Below are 18,378 nucleotides of genomic sequence, written 5' to 3' on the forward strand. Positions count from 1 at the left end.
CTCTGTGTTAAAGTATTGTTGGAGGTTGAGTGGGGCTAATTTGTGAAGTGAGGGTCACTGTTGCCTGGTTGGTTTGTGAGTTTTGCTCAGCAGGAGGATCTCTACCTTGTGAACTTACAGTGTCATAATCACTTCCCAGCCCCTCTTAAAGAAAGGGAAATCAAGGGATAGCAATAATGTTAGCAAGTAATATACAGCTTTAAAATAAATATCTGGTGTATATTCTGACATCTAAAACACTAATTACCCCTATAGGTGAAGGGTGGGCTCAGAATTTAACATTACTACCAACAATAAACCAACAGGAACCAGATCAGACATTAAACAGCAGGTGTTTATTATGTGATTCACCATATTAATAATTACAGTATTATGAATTGGGTAGGAATTACATAAATTATATAACTATCAGATAATAAAATCATAGTTCCTTAAGTGAAGAAAAAGTAGTGTAGAAAGGCAATAGAAATTTGAAATATTTAAAAAGTGAAGAGAAGGGAAGAATGAGTGGGTTACCAGATGACAACTATAAAGAAAGAGGAGTAAAAATAACTAAAAATAATAAAATAATGAAAGAGAGGAAGAGGAAACAGGCAAATTTGGTTATTAATGAGGAAACTGAGTGAAGAAAGGGTAGTAAGAGGAAAAAAAGGCTGCAAACAAACAATGAAAATCAAACCAGATGAAACTCATGTAATATTTTTACCATACCAAAGTCAAGAATAAATAATAAACAGGTGAAGAAGAAATCAATTTAAATAAAGTAAATGTTATATGAATATATATATTTATACATTCTTGAACTTACCTGTACAGCAAGAACACACACATGCATGCGTGCACACACACACACAATCATGCAGAGTAAAACAAATCAGAAATAAATTTAAAAAATTTAAAAACCCAACATTGAAAAAGGAAAAGGCAGTATGGAAAAAATTCTTAACAATAATAAAGGGCTTATTTCTGCTGTGTTGGCCAAAACTGTTGGCAAGGATTGATGTTCATTGTTTATGAAATTGTGCCATTCTTTGTATTTCTTTTAGGTTCTGTAACCCTTGGGTCAATGACTGGAGTTGTTAAATCCCACTTCTCTGTGTTTCTCATAAAGCTGCCAGCCCATTGTGTCCTGGAGGCAAAGCTGGTTGTAGTAGCTCTCGGATTTCTGTCTCACATTATAAGATAGGATAGACCGGGGAATACTGACAAATGATGTACTTCATAGTGGGGCTTGTGCAAAGTTCTAAGTTGGAAGTTGCAGCAGCTGGGGTTTAGTCTTGGGGTTTAGTTTGGAAGTCTGTCAGAGTGTATTTGTGATTAGATCCACACCCTCTGTTGCTGGGCAGATGCCAATCTCTGCTGCATGTCTAGTCTCAGGGACCTCCTGAAAATTCCACTTTTAGGGAATCTAAATCTTCACAGATATCACATATTATACTGCCATGGATGTGAATTATCCAAGATCCGACCTGGAGTGCAAATGCATTTGTCTGAACAGTTCCTGGCATCCTCCCAATTTCTAGTATGGGATACCAGCATCAAAGGGAGCTGTCTGCACTTGGTATCCCCAGCCAGGATCACCCTAGGCACACTCTTCTCTGCACCCTTTTCAATCACAGAGGTTCAGGCACATGCTGGATCATACAAGAGGCAATTTGGAATTGGGTTCTTGGTTGAGTAGCTCAGATGAAATAATTTAGCTTCTAGGCCCATTTCCAGCAAAGGCCCTAGAAGGGTGCTTTGTAATAAATTGAACAGAGCTATAAAACCCATGGTTTTCATACATTGCTATACTTTCTTACCTCCCCAATCAGTGTAAACAGAAACTGTTTATAATCACTGATTTCCCTTTAGAGAGAATGGAGGAACTCACATTACTGGACATCTGAACCCCTAAATATCTGAAGAAAGCTGAAAAAAAAAAAAACCCTAGCCAATAGTTTTGCTTATGTTGCATCTACTAGCCACCCACCTACCTGCAATATCATATCTCTAGGCCATTTCCAGAAAAAAATTCTTGGCTATCTGCTGCTTAAATTGGTATGGAAGTGCTTACATAGGCTTATAGGGACACAAACTGCATTCAGGTATTTTCTCAATTATATACTATAATTAAAAGCCTCCATTAAAGCACCTGAGAGGTACCACAGAAACAATAATGCACTAAGAATCATTAAGTGATCTATTTCCAAGTATGCTTCTTGAAGAGAGGAGTGAGGGCTAATAAGAAGAGCTAAGGCTTAGCACAACCAAGTATTGTGCTAAGCATTTTAATGCCACATACCAGTTAATTTTAAATAGACCAATAAGGTAAATTCTGAAGATCCTGAACCCTGGCTGAAGTAACAAAAATCCCTAAGTCATACACTTTGAATTTTTCTCATAGTACCTAACTTGGAGCCAATTCAAATCTGGCATTCAATTACTATCAATTGAATTTTATTTACTGAACCCTCATCTCAAACAACTGCAACCTAAAGCCCAAAGGAAAATAATATAGGATCTGGGACAGTTTCCTCCATTGAAGACAAGGTGTGTCCTTCATGAGTCTCATATTTATTTTGTCCTGACACTACACCCATAATTTCTCATTCATTTTCAAACCAGTGTAACATATTAAAACATTTTGCTAACCCCTTCCTCTTCAAGATGGCTACGTATCAATCCTTTCCAAATAGATACCTGCTCAGCTCTTCTCCATTTCTACTGGTTATAGGACAAAAGGAAATAGACTTGAAGCTATCCCATAAAATTCTGAGGTTACATTAGAGAAATGGTTTCCTGAAAGTGATAATGGTGAAAAACTAAATGGTGCACCAAGGTTGATGATGCAGCAGGTTATTCATTAATGAAAGGAGTGATCCTTATAAATCCTATGCAGCCAAGCAAAGTGTAGGCAAGGTCAACATGGCAATAAAGACTTCTGGTGGCTTCATGGGCACTGAGTATGTGTATCACATATATCAAATGGAACATTAAAAACAGTCTGATAACTTGCTAATATTCTTGCATGCCCATTTTGTACTGAGCATGTGCTCAGGAAAAGGTAAACCTTGGTGAACAACATAGACACAGTTACTGCTCTCACAAAACATATGTAGTGGGATGTTTGGGTGAAAATATCTTCCATGAAATTTTGAGATTGTAATATCCTCTCATGAAATTTTCATTTAATTAAAGAAAAATCTAATTCAAAAATTCTAAATTATGTAGTAATTCACTGAGTCTTCAGTATATTTTAAAATTATGTCCAGGATAAATTGAGCTTTTCATTAGCCACTCCTATTTTACTCATAGCGACTTCACTGTCAGTTCAAAAGCAACTTCAGCATGCATATTTTAGTACCAAACATCACATAATGAGTGTTTAGAAATCTCACAAGTTCTAACTTTAAAAATGTAAAATGCTGTTATATTGACATGTGTAGGAAGTGGATAGTCCATATCAAAGTAAACTTGCCTGTTGACATGTTTGTGCAAGGTAAAGACTTCTTATGTAAGTGCATATCATTTCAAAAGGCTGCCTTATGTATAATGCAATCAATATTGTTTAATTAAAGGATGATACTATTGATTCTAATTAACTGAAATTGCTTACCTCATTAGTTTCCAGTTCATATGTGTTCCCAGAGACAGGATGATTTAGTGATTGTAATCCTACTCTCAGTACATGGGTTAGAGATGCCTATTAAAAAATGCTAACTCTGGCACTCTGGTTTTGAGTTGCCTTGCACTTGTGATGAATGAACAATTCTGCTTATATAAATATAATTTTAAAATAATACATTATGTAAGTATGCATCCTAAATGTGCAAACATGGGATTTTGGACAATTGAATTATTAAATGCTAGAATCATTCTATTACTGAAAATCAATCAATCAAACAAACAAACAAAAACATGGGACTGTCATCAATGCTAGATTCTAATGTATATTGAGTGGATAGTTTTCATTTTAAATGATCTATCAAAAGCTCTGTGCTTTAGTTCTGTGACCTGACATTTATTAAGCACAGGGTTTTATACAAACATTGAATCTAATTTTTCTACCTCAGGGACTACATATAGAGATATATCTACTGCAGGGACTATGAAGAGACATATTTTTAGGTAATAAAACACAGAAATCTTGTTTGTTTTTAGTCAGGCATGCAAGAGTTAATGTTTGGTGATGGTTAAATGCTAATAAGAAAGGATAATAAAGTACTTTGTTGACCATTTAAAGATCATGTATACGAGGCCTTCCAGAAATGCTGGAAAAGTGGAAATGAGGGTGAAATGAAGCATTAATATGATTTGAACATCTACTCGCCACTGTGTAGAGATACTCAGCACTCTGTGATTATGAGCTCACGTAATCCTCACAAGATCCAGGAGTAGAAAGTGCAGTTGTCTCTATTGTGTGAATATAAAACAGAGATTTATATTTGAAGCTTAAGTAACTTGCCCTGAATAGTATGAATATTACATTATAATTATCATTTACTATAGACAAAATGCTTTCCTTTTCTGCATTGGGGAGTACTGGCATTGAAAACTAATTTAAAATTAGAGTATAAAATATTTTTGCATCTAGCCAAGAAGGAGAAAAGCAAATGACATGAAAAACATTCTTATACATGGAAATACACTTAAGCTATTTTAACTAAATGAGGAATAACTTAGGAATGTCTATCATTAGCATTATAAGTAGCACATTTATTAAGGGCTAATGAAGTAAGCAATTTTCAAAATGTTTTATGTATTTTAATTAATTTATTTCTCACAGATACTTTGTAAAATAGATATTATTATTGCCATTTTAAAAAAGAAAAAAACTGAGATAGAATAAAGTGGTCTATATTTATTGGCATATTTTATACCTACAAAATCCAAGAGATTCAATTTTAAAGCTATGTATATTAATAAATTTACAATGTAACTGAACACAAGATGACTATAAAATTCAGAGCTCCTTTTTCATTATGTAAACCACCAGCACCCAAACATACAGGGAGAAAAATTAACTCCCTAAAATGACTAAGGCTATAAAATTTTAACAATAAATAATGTAGAAAATTGAATAATTTTTAAAAATAATATAACAAAGACATATATTTAATTAATATTTAAATGTCTGTTGTGTCAAATTATATCAAACTAACATCTTCAAATTAGAAAGAGATTTTTCTAAGGAAGAGGCATTATCTTTGAAATATATTAAATAATTTTAAAATTCAAGAATAAATACTCAAGAATAACAAAAATAATGTACAAAAAGCACAGTGAACGAATGAGAAGATTTTTTTGACCTAATATTGGACAATTTCATAAATATGCTATAATCAAATTAATGATATATGTGTATGAGAATTAGCAAAAACTTCCCTGCATTTGCAAAAAACAAATACAAACAATGCAACAGAGTAGGGACTCTAGGAATAAACTTGACATAATTGAATATTTATATATGGTTGAAATAATACTTCAACTCAATAGGAAAATAATTTTTACTTAATAATTAATTGTTCATAAGAAGAAAATAAAATCATGTCTGTTTTACTTCATATAGAAACCTAAGTTCTAGGTAGATTATATGTCCCATACAACATCTGGTCAACTACATGCATCATCTAATAATGGCAATGATGTTCCTGACCAAGAAAGACATCCAGAACTGTGATAAAATACTCACATTGATAGCATGACTTTAAAATTTTGTATGGCAAAAGACGTTATAAGTGAGATCAACAGAAAATTGCAGGAGTTTGGAAAACATATTGCATCTTAGATGCCACATAAAATAAATATATTTACAATATAGTTACAACTAAAGACAATGGACTAAAATTTTATTATGTAACAAAAATGAGAGAAAAATTATATATATATATATATATATATATATATATATATATATATATATGCATATTAACACACTCTAGCATTCATGATTAGTCAAATTAGTGCAACATAGAAAAGGCTAACCAAAAATACTTCCTCTGTATATATGAAGTGTTAAAAATATGCATGCGGCCAAGTGTAGTGGTGCACACCTGTAATCCCATCGACTCCTGTGGCTGAAGCAGCAGGATAAAAAGTTCAAGACCATCCTCATCAAATTAGTGAGGTCCTATCTCAAAATTTGAAAAGGGGCTGGAGAATAGATCTGTGTTACAGCACTCCAGGGTTCAATCAAACAAAAAAGCCATAAAAACATGCAACTTTTTTTCTTAAAAAGTTGAAAGTGATTTATTTTTGTATACACTTTTGAGATAAAATGTGATATTTTGGTATGAATATAGAGTGTAAAGTGATTAAATCAAGCTAATTAATAAATACATTACCTCCCTTAACTATCATTTTTAGGGTGAGATATTTGAAAAAAAAAATTTAAAGTATACATTATACTACTACTGGCTAAACTTATCCTGCTGTGAAATAGATCTCAAAAAATTGTTTCTTTGACATTTGTATGTCTTGATCAACAACTCTCTGTTCTTAAGCTTCCTGTAAGCCCCAACTTCTGGTAACCTTCATTCTATTGTCTGTTGCTATGAGTTCACATTTTTTAGATTCCACATATAAATAAATTCATTTGGTATTTATATTCCTGTGCCAAGCTTATTTTACTTGTCCTAATGTCCTACAGGTTCATCTACATTGTTGCAGATAGAAGACTCCCTTCCTTTATATGGCTGAATATTATTCCATTATGTATATTTACACCACCATGTATTCCTTCTTGATTGATGCATCTATTAATGAACACTTTATTTCCATTTCTTGGCTTTTGTCAATAATGCTGCAATAAACATGGGACTCCTGATGTCTCTTTGACATACTGATTTCATTTACTTCTCTATATGTAGCCAGAATTAGGATACTGGTAGTTCAATTTTTAGTTTTTTGAGGAAACTCTGTACCCTGTTCCATCAAACCTGTAGTAATTTACATCCCCACCAACAATGTACAAGAGTTTCCTTTTATCTATACCCTCACAAACTCTTGATACCTTACATTGTCTTGATTGAAGCCATTCTAATAGGTGTCAGGTGAAATCTCAGGGTTTAGTCTTACATTTTTCTTGTAGTTAATGATGCTAAACATTGTGTGTGTGTGTGTGTGTGTGTGTGTGTTTGTGTGTGTATGTGTGGTGCTGGGGATTGAACCCAGGTCCTTGTGCATGAGAGGCAAGCATTCTACCAACTTAGCTATATCCTCAGCCCAATGCTAAACATTTGTTCATACACTTATTGATTATTTCTGCATTGTCTTTAAAACGTCCATTCCAAATCCTTTGCTACTTCTTTAATCTGGTTGTTTTCCTGCTACTGAGTTTTTTATGTAGTTTTGGTGTTAATCCCTTTTCACAAGTATGATTTGTTATATTTCCTTTCATTTTGTGACTATTCTCTTCATTTTGTTGATATTTCTTTTGCTCCTCCAAAGCTACTTAGTTTAATGCCATTACATTTGCACTACTTTTTTTCTTTTGTTGTCTTACTTTTATATTCATATCCCCCCAAAAAATGTTGCCCAGATCAATGCAATGGAGATTTTTCTGATTTATCATAGTGGTGTATACAAATGTCATGGTGTTTGTTCATCGATTTTGCAACCTAGAACTTTAGTGAATTTATTTATTAATGCTAACAGTTTTCTGTCATCTTTTTTCTGGGCTTGGGGAATTTTCAGAAATTAGCTCCTCGAATATGCTTTCTAATTCCTTTTCTCTCTTCTTTTCTGGGTACTAATTTTATATACAGGTTAGTTCACTTTGTGGTGCTCCATAATTCTTGCATGTATTTTTCATTCTATTTCCCTTTTCTTCTCATACTGGATAATTTCAAATGCTCTGTCTGATTTCAGGTTCTTTCTAATGTTTGATTAAGGCTGCTGTTGAAGTTTTCTATTGATTTTTTTAGTTTGGCTATTATATTCCTTCTATTTAGGATTTCTTTTTCTTATTGTTTTTATTTCTTTGTCAAAGTTCTCGTTTTATTCACAATTTGTTTTCCAAATCTTATCTAAGTTATGCTTTGTGTTTTCCTGGATCTTTTATGACTTCTGTAAGAGGATTATTATGAATTCTTTTCAGTCATTTCATAAGCCTCTGTTTCTGAAGCTTTGAGTTCCTTTTGGTGATCTCATGTTTCTCTTACTTTTCGTAATCCTTGTGTGCTTACATTGATGCCTGCATATTTGTAGAGGCAGCCATCTCTTTTAGCCTTGCTAGATATTTCTTGATCTTCACTATTTAGTGTAACCAAGAATTCTGCATGGGCCAGCTGGTAGTGATCCTGGACAGGCAGTCCTTGATCTCATGTTCTTTAGTTAGACTGTTACTGAAACCAAAAGATATTGCTTGCTTGTTGTCCTCTGTTGTCTGATTAGATCATTTGAGGGACTCTAGCAGCCAGGCAGAACTACTAGCTTAGTTCTATAATTTGTTTAGAAAGGGTTGCAGATTGTCTTCTGTGGCTGGACTGTACTGCTATTTCCCATCTGTATTTGGGAAGGCCACATGCTGGATTCTGAAGCTTGAGGCCTCCAAGAGCCAGGTGGGAGGTGCAAAAGAAAAGCTATACTCCAAAAATATGCCTGTACTTGGGCTTACCTTCTGATATAGTATAGATCCACATTTTCCTCCTAGTCTGAGGAAGACTTAAGGAGCATACCCTGTGTCTCTAGGAGAATTGGCTTGGATTCAGGCCTAGCAGATCTGTGAACCATTCTTCTTGCACACAGTGCTGTTGGTTAGTCTCTCTGATACAACAATTCTGTTAGACAGAATTCAGAGCAACTGCCAAGGTACATACATTGGTTGTTTTAAGTCACATTCCCATTATTTTCTCTACCTGGGCCCATATGATCTAGCCTTGCCAACACTCCAAGAATTTTCTAGGGGATAAGATGAGAATGAGCCTTCTATGAAGGGTCTCAGAATGGCATAGATACTGAAGGATTACTTTCAACTCTCTTTTACAGTACAAGAGCCATAGGCCCATGGAAATGTCCTATGTTGGCTTGAAAAAAAACTGTTGTGGTCTAAGAAAAAACATTCCTATTAATTTTACCCCTAAAATGCACTTTTCCTCAGCTCTGTAATCCAAGAGGCTATCTCAGCCACATCCTCAAGTTCTGGGATATTCATCAAGGCTTTCTTGCCTGGAGGAGATTGGTAAAGGATTTCTGTGGGATGGGGGAGATCTGAGCCTAAGAGATTCTCTTCTACCTTCTTGCTAATATCACTTATAATTTTCCATTTTCAAAGAGAATCTGAATCCTAGAACTCTAAATCCTAATCCAGTGCCTATAAAAAAGCACACTATTTTGCAAATCTGTTCTGTCTTAATATTAATAAGAACATTTAGTCAGTCTCTGATAATAGAAGAAGAGGTATGGGAGACTGAATTCAGTATTTTATTATCTTGTGTAGTATTGGTATAAAGGGGGAAAATAATTTGGTAATGTTCCTGCCAATCCAATAAACAGTATTTAAAAGTTCATACTTAAATGGGACTTCATTTTAGTAATTTCTATGGAGAGTAGGTGTAATGGGCTATAATGGTTATTGTGTGGAAAAGTGGCAATATTACCAGAAACAGAAAGCATAAAAATGATGAAATTTCACATTATTCAGAGAAACAAAATGAAAGTACAGTGATTCCTAAATATATTTTCAAGGTAGGGTTGAGATAATATTGGAATGAAGTTACTACATTTCAATTTATCAATAATTTATTCAGAGTACCAGAGAGAGCAGAGGAGGATTAGTAAGACCCAGTGTCACTTTTAACAGTATGTGTTTGCAAATTGGATCCTTTGCAAAAGGACTCTACAAAGAAAGTGAACATAGTTATCAGAAGGATAAGTAGATATGGTTGTTTTTGTTGCATACTTTGTAAATGTGACCTTTTATTCTTGAGCTGCTGGAAACACACATAATTAGGCAAATGATCGATTTGCATGGTACTAGAACCATCTTAATATGTCTTAATTCATTTTTATTTGTTTCAAATACACAAAAAGTTAGGGAACTAGTGTTATTTTTAAATATGCATTAAGCCTAGTCCCTGAGTACTGAGTACATATGAAATTAACTACTAAACATAGAATGCATTTGGTCTGGAAGAGAGATAATGAAGATGACTTAAAAAAATCTGCAGATTTATGAACAGTCATTATAAGGAGTGTGGTTACCAGCTGTTCTACATGTCCAGAGAGACTAGTACAAGAAGTCCCTAACTGCAGGGGTAATTAGACACAGGAAAAACTTGCTGGAAAGATGGCTGTGGAATTTCCTTTTTTGGATAGATTTCTATAACAGGATAGTTATCTTTTGGCGGGGGGATTGCTTGGAAACAAGAGGATAATCTGTGTGACCTCTTTGATATCTCTTCTAGTCCAGTGATCCCATAATGAATTGAGCTTTGTGAAATATATTTTCAGAAAGTCACTGCTTCTATAAATGGTTTCAATGATGGAAGTGCTGATTTAAATAAAGACCATATTGTTAACAACAAAAATGGTAAAGACATGTTTAGAAAAGTAGGTGGGGAAGGTAAACAAATGCAAGGTGGCACTGTTGTTTAAAATGTGGTTGAGATTTCAGGATGCATAAATAAAATAATTTTCTGTGAAAATATTCTCTATATTTAGTCCCTATCAAGTACGTACTGTGCAGATATATAGCTGAGTGTCTCATATCTTCAGTGAAATGTAGAAAGCTTGGAATGGGTTCAACAAAATACATCAAAGAGCCTCTTTAAAAATAAAAAGAATGGGGACAATAAAATTTGATGTAGGAAAATTATTTTATTTTCTTTATTATCTTTATTAGCTATTTTCCTTACTATTTGCATTTTCCTTGTAAATAAAAGAGTATGAATTTTAAGACTTAAATTTCTATGGATGTGAATTTTAGACAATGAATACTAAAAGCTGTAAGTATTTTAGGATTGATTAAATCATGTATCTTTGCTTAATCATTGATATTTCTGTCTTTGTTCAATTCTATTTGTGCCTCTTTTCTCTCTTTCTTTCTTTCCACATCATCACATCTTATAGTGACTTTTGATCTCCACCAATCATCTTTCTCCCCAGTGTGACAGGCAGATTCCAGGCCCCTATCTCCTGGTGTAGCACTCCATGATCCATTTCCCTTCAGGGTGAGGGGGACTTGTGGATATTATGAAATATTGCTCCTGTGACCATATTACTTTGTATGTTGGAAGAATTTTTACAGATATCATTAAGTTTCTTCAATTGAGATAATAAAAAATAAGATTATCCTGGGTAGCCTGATGTAATCACATGTTAAGGAATTGAGATACTCAAGGAAGGAGCAAACACCTTACTGCTGAATTTGAAGGAGCAAACTGCTCTAGGTGCCAAGCCTTTCTTGGATAACAGAAAGAAAAACAACAACAACAACACAGTAATATGGCTGCAAGAAAATGAATTATGTAAGAAACCTGAGGAAACTTGTTAATGGGATTTTCCCTAGTCAAGCTTCAAGATGAAGACACCTGTGTAGGTCAGTTTAATTTTAATCTTGTGAGACACTCAGCAGAAGACCCAGCTAATATAGACCAGATTTTTTACTCATGGAAGCTGACACCAAACCTGTGCTGTTTTAAAGTAAATTGTGCTAATTTGTTACACAGAAATAGGGAAAAAATATCAATGCACCAAATATTCTCCACCTTGTACTCTTTATGACTGTATTAAGTGTATCTGTCTATTGGTGTAAGCTTTGAGAGCCATCTTAGATTCCTGCTTCCTCTCAACCCTCTATCTAATCAGTTAGCAGTAGTGGTTGATCTGCATTCTTAAACATTGCTGAAAGAACTACCCCAAATCTTTCAGTTCAGGCTCCTTTCCCTCTCTTAAATTACTATGGAAGTCTGTCCCTAATTCTGGTCTTGCCTTCTTGAAATTCTTTACCCTGAAAGACTGACAGAGTGAACTTACAGAAATGCATGACTATTCATGACATGCTGTTGCATAAGATCTTTCTGTTTTTCATTGCTTGAACTTTACCATAATACACAAAGCCTTTTAGGACTCTTTCCCGTACTACCTTTCCCACCTCAGCTACTCACACATCCTCATAACACTTTGATCTACTTTCATTCTATGAACAAGCATTTCTGGTTATGTGTGTCTTCATGCTTCATTCTTCTTCAGACTGCGATTCTCATTGCTTGACTAATTCTTATTCATTCTTTAATACATAAGTCAAATATCACCACTTTAGGGAATGCTAGCTTAATTCCTACACTCAATTTCATGCCCTTTTCTGCACTTGCTTCACAGCCTTTGTCTGATGTCCTTTTTGATTTCCTTGTCTGCTTTCTTCATTTGACTGAGAACCCCTGGAATTGTTAAGAATTCAGCTCATTTTCATAATCTCATCATTTTGCACAGAATCTAACATATTTAAGGAGCCAATACATACTGACTTTATAAGTTGGAAATTGGAGTTTTTAATAATAAAACAATTCAAATCACTTTGATTTAAACAACATGGGGTTTTAATTTATTTATTTCCATATAAATACCAAGAAGAAGGCAGTACTTGAAGAAGGTCAAAGACAGTTTCAGTGGGCACAATATGAGCATAGTTCAAAGACTTATTAATATTCCATGGGGAAATAATCCAAAAGTTTGTCTTATCTTTACACTTGACATAAATCATATCTTTATCAGATACAAATTGGCTGCAACTTTTTAATTATCTAAAGTTAACATCTATGAATTCAATCATTATGCATAATTATAATGCATCAATAAAATATAGAAAAAAAGAAATAAGAAATAAATTAAATTTAGCATCTAATACTATGGAAGCTAGGTTGCAATACATAGTAAGGCATAATTCATGTCACCTTTCTCACTGGGTGTGGTGAGGCCCACCTGCAGTCCCAGCTACTCAGGAGCCTAAGGCATGAGGATCACTTTAGCCTAGGAGTCTAAGACCAGCCTGGGCAAGGCTTGTCTCAAAAAAAAAAAAAAAAAAAAAAAAAAAAAAAAAAAAAAAAAAGAGTGTGAGAGAGAAAAAGTTCTGTATAGTATATCATGACTCTTTTGTGTGTGTGTGTGCAGGGGGAGGGCAGGTGCTGGGGATTGAACCCAGGGCCTTGAACCCAGGGCCTTGTACATGTGAGGCAAGTACTCTACCAACTGAGCTATATCCCTAGCCCCTATATCATGACTCTTTAGTGGAGTTTTTAGATTATATTCCCAAATGACATCTAAAAGGTATGCCTTTGTTTTTGGCTTATCACTTCTCTCCAATTGTTTCCACTGCTGCTTTGAAGAAACGGAAAATTTTTGTTTTACCAATGAAATGAAGGATGAAAATATTGAGCTACATTTTTACTTCTGCATGGGAGTTTCCCTCTCCCCTTTCCTTTGGTTGTCATATATCTTTTAAAATTTCAGACAGATTTAACAGTGCGGACTTTAACCTTTGGCTACTTGTTTTCCTTTTGCTTACACTTTGATATTCATATCCTCTATAATAGCATAATTTTGAGTTCCTTGGCATTTTAAGTGATCGTTCAAAGCATGCTTTCTTTAACTTATATTTTCTTTAACCCTGGAAAGTTTTACTACACATTTCCCACTTCCATTCCTGATTTTTCCTTACGCAGGGGAAAGGAATAACTTTAAATGGTGACCATCACAGGTGTGGTACTAGAAGTTACACACAACTCAAAGCAGGATATGGGCAAATGTCATAAGTAAACAAAGGCTTAGTGTTCATTGATGAATTTGATTTGCTTTCTGCTACTTCCTCAGAACTTGGAAGATGGGAGTCAATATCCATGCATCTCAGAAGTTCTTCACATCACCTCTCTTTACACATACATTTATTCCATTATTTAATACTTTTCTTTCATATTGAAAAATACTTTGTTTTATTCTAAAAATAGTATACTATGCCTACAACTTAGGCCAAAAATAGCCCAATTAATAATTTTTCTGCCAACAAAATTAGGTAATTTTACTTCTTTAGACAAAGGATTTAAAATATGTTCCTCCTAAAGGATGAAGCTGGTAAGAGTTAAGAAAAATAATGTCATTCTAATATTTATATATAGGTTATTGGAAACTATTTGAATCTTTGTAAAGACCGACTTTTGTGATAATCATTAATTCTAGCCATAGGTAGTCTTGTCTTTCTGATATAGTCCCTAATCAAGACATAAAATATGTTCATGTTTTGGAAGCTAATCATTTTATGGAAAGTACTTTTCACAGCAACACTAAGCTTCAATTCCCATTTATTTTCTTTAACTAATAGTATTTGCTATCTTTTATGAGTGTCAGGTCAGCAGTAATGGATGAATCGTCTGTAAATTAAGGGATACTGGAGTATGAAATCATTTTATCAATTTATTCAGTGAATTTTGAAATGAAAAATAATATCGATTATACCATAATATAAATAATTTGGGTAATCAAAATGATTAACTCAACTACAGTAGTTCCTGCACTCATCCATTTTGTAGGAAAATCCTCTCTTAATGTCACTTAATTACTTACTTCATCATAATGTATTGAGAAAGAATACACTGAAAAGTAAGGTAATAGCATAGTTCCCTTCCATTTTCCCATTCACTGTGTATAAGACCATGGGTCAGTATCTTAATCTCTGTATGTCCTAGGTATGTTGTGGTTCTTAATTAAGAGGATCCATGTGAAGTATCTGGAGGGGATTATGCTAGGTGTCTTCCTCTCTCAAAGTTAATTTTTTCTCAATATTACTTTTTCAAATTATCTGCCCAAGGAATTCCTTCCCTTTTCCCAATTCTTTTTCTTCTCTTCCTCTGCCTATTTCTCTTCTTTCTTTCTTCTTTCTTTCCTTCCTTCCTTCCTTTCCTTCCTTTCCTTCCTTTCCTTCCTTTCCTTCCTTTCCTTCCTTTTCTTGGACTGGGTATTGAACCCAAAGGCACTTTACTTATGAGCTACATTCCCCAGTACTTTTTCTTTCTTTCTTTCTTTCTTTTTTTTTTTTTGTTTTGAGACATGGTCTTGCTAAATTGCTAAGGGTCTCCCTAACTTGCTGAGGCTAGCCTTGAAGTTTCAATCCTCCTGCCTCAGCCTCCTGAGTTACTGGGATTACAGGCATGTGCTATTGTGCCTCACATGTCCCAGAAATTTCTCATGCTGCCGGTTATAGTATGAATTATGTCTATTTATTTATTGCCTAAGATAAAAATGCTGTATTTCTCCACTAAACACTGTTATTTGCATATCAGTTTCCTCTTCTCTTCAGAAAGGTTTATAGAATCTGTCTTCTTCTTCAGTATTTTCCATTGTAGGGAGGTATACTTCTGATGAAAAGAAATATATTAATACAAACTTTCTTAATTATCATAAGTCATGATTATAAGCGTTGCATACATCTATCTATATAGATTGACTTTATTCATTCATTTATTTTGTGGTAATGGGAGTTGAATATAGGGATTTTAAATTTATAGTTTAAAACCTATTATTTTAAATTGATTTTAAATTGAATCAGAGTGAGGATATTTGGTTTGGAAATGGAATCCTGAATCTTGTTTTACCATCATTTATGTACAATCTATGTTTATATGAAGTCCAAGGCCAGACAAAAAAATGTTCCTTACTTACACTTTGAACATTTTCCTCAAAACTAGAGTAAGCAATATTGAACCAAATTTAAAAACTTTTCATGCCTAGACTTATTTGCCTCTGAATCTACATCCATTTCTGATTTCAATGTCAAATCCTGGAAATGCATGTAGAGAGAAATAAATTATGTTGAGGAAGGAGGGAAGGAGGAGAAAGAGAGGGGTGGAGAGGTTAAGAAATTCCTCCGGTATATTGAAAAGATGTTCTTTTGAAGAGAAAGGAAAGCAACTCGTTTTCAAGGTGGGTTAAAAAAGCAGCCAATATCTCCATTTGACTTAAAAGCCTTATTACCCTTTCACAAGGAAAAAAGCCTCTCCTGGCCAGTCAAGTAAGTGAATGTGTCAGGCATGTGGCCAGTGTGGGTTCTGGACAGCCCTTGGCCTTTCTAAAAGGAAGAGCTGCTCTCACAGAAACAGCCTGAGATCTTTGCCTCACTGAAATGCAGAGTCCTTGTGGTCAAATTTGATTCTGAAGGATATTTAAAATTCATATTTTTATAAAAAACTCTTTTGATGGAGGATTTTTTGTTACATATTCAAATGAAACACTAAGATAGTCTAAGAAAATATATCTCCAAATGATATACAATCTGTGGAGGTGTAGTTACTGATGCATATTTTTACTTTGACTCTTCACACAGAAAGTAGTGAGAAAATAAGAACTTCAGGACAAATGACAATGTCAGGATTTTGTAAAATCTGTTGACTTTATCAATGTCAATTACTTGCAAGTTCACTCTAGTATAGTCTATGTATATACTTCTATATAGTCAATCCAAAGAGTAGTTCAACATAACTCCAAAATAACGTAAAGCAACTTACCAAGATTTTTGTTATCAGTATAAAAATCTGCAATCTCAAATTTTGTTGTTGCTGTTTTGCTGATATTTATGTTCAGCAACATTTCTTGAAGGCCATACAAATCCTACTGTGCTAGATGTATTTGGAGAAAAGTCAGTAGAGAAAGTTTATTCTATTCCTTTCTTTTGTTCCAATTTACTTTTACTATAAATTTTAACAGCTGAAATCTGAAACAGAAGAATTTATTTTTAAAACAATGACATCTGAGTAAAAGTGAGGACATATGGTTTAAACATACCATTTTTGAAAATATATGGCTGTTGAAAGTAGTCATGTATCAAAGCTGGGAAAGAGCAGTCAGCATGACACAAATTAGCAAAATTTTCAGAAAAAAGGGAAGGAAAAAGTAGATATGAGGTGTCTCAGTGACAGAGAAGCTGCCAAGAGGCCACCAAGTGCCAGCATGTACCCTGGTTTAGGAGGATGGATGGAAGGCTTGTGACTTTCTATTTAGTCTTTAACAAATGTATTTTTCTCAAAGAAAGAAATTAATTTATCTTGCTGATTAATGTTATTTAAGTAATTACTAAAGAAATTTTAATATTTTTTGAGTGGCACTAGCAGAGCACATCTAAAATATAATGCATTTGTTAGCTGATTTCTCTTTTGTAGGTGCCAAACTCACCTACTGAGGGAGAGTGAATGGCTCAGCTGTTGGTAGCTTTTGGAATTTTTTTTCCATACTTCTACTCAGCACTGATGATTGATTCACTGAGATCTCAGTAATTATGCATCACAAGTAATTAAGTATTGTTCAGTTTTCACCTGAAATTAAAATCAGGGAGAATATCAAATCTGTAATATCTAAATAGCACTGAAGGTGAATGATAGCTATGAAATTCATAATAACAACTCTTACTCATTTTACACCTCAGTTCTTTCTTGTTTATATTTTCTTGATTCCCATTTTCTTCAGTTATCAAGGATATTTTAAGAGAGTATGGAAGCAAGGCATTTCATCATGGACTAGGATGCATTCTTGTTGGGATGGCAAATATTTTAATTGCTTTCCTGGTATTGAGTAGCCTAAGCTCATTTCTAGTAATGATGATGACCAGAAAGTTCTCAAGTCTATTTCACAAGGATAAGAAAAGTCTTTGTGACTTAATGAATTCTTGATAGAATCCAAGAATGTAGATTCTTGCACAATGAAATTGATTCAGCCATCAGTAGTCCTGTGCCAAATACACTCCTTAGTATGCCATGGGCCCATGCTCCTGTGCATTGCCCTACGTATTTCCTTAAATGTAAATACTTCTTTCATTCCACTCCTACTCTTCTTACCTCTTTTGGGGTCTGATGAAATCTGTTCACACACAAGAAAACCATAGTTGAGCATACAAGAATAGAACAAGTATTTATTCAGAGATGGATTGCAGAGTCCACTTCCATAAGGAAGTGAGAACATGAATGCTGGATAAGAGTGAAAGCAGCATTAGAGAAATGGGCTGGAAAGAGGACATCTAAAAATCAGATGTGTATAATTATTAGTCTGAGTTGGTGGCTGAGATGGAGTACAGGAAGTTTCCTAGATAAGGTAGTTAAGAAAATGAGAGGCAAAAAAGAGAATAATGGACATTAGATTTTGGACTTTTAAAAATCCAGATTCTCTCCATCTGCTTCCTCTTTCGCTTCGCTCCAGGCGGAGAAGCTGAATGTGTAATCAGCAGTGGATTGTAAGTACCCTAGGCAAAGAAAGCTCAGTGCGCCCCGCCTTTTTTTTCTTTTTTTTTTTGAATATCTTTTATACAGGGAGAGTTTGTGGATGGGGATTGTTGGCGGGGCTGTGGTTTCTGTGCCGAAAATCCACTCCGCGGGAGCCGCCATTTGCTTTCTGCTTGCTGTCTTGATGGCTCTGTATACA

The sequence above is a fragment of the Marmota marmota genome, unplaced genomic scaffold (genome assembly GCF_001458135.2).
Source record: "Marmota marmota marmota unplaced genomic scaffold, marMar, whole genome shotgun sequence".
Classification (NCBI taxonomy): Eukaryota; Metazoa; Chordata; class Mammalia; order Rodentia; family Sciuridae; genus Marmota; species Marmota marmota.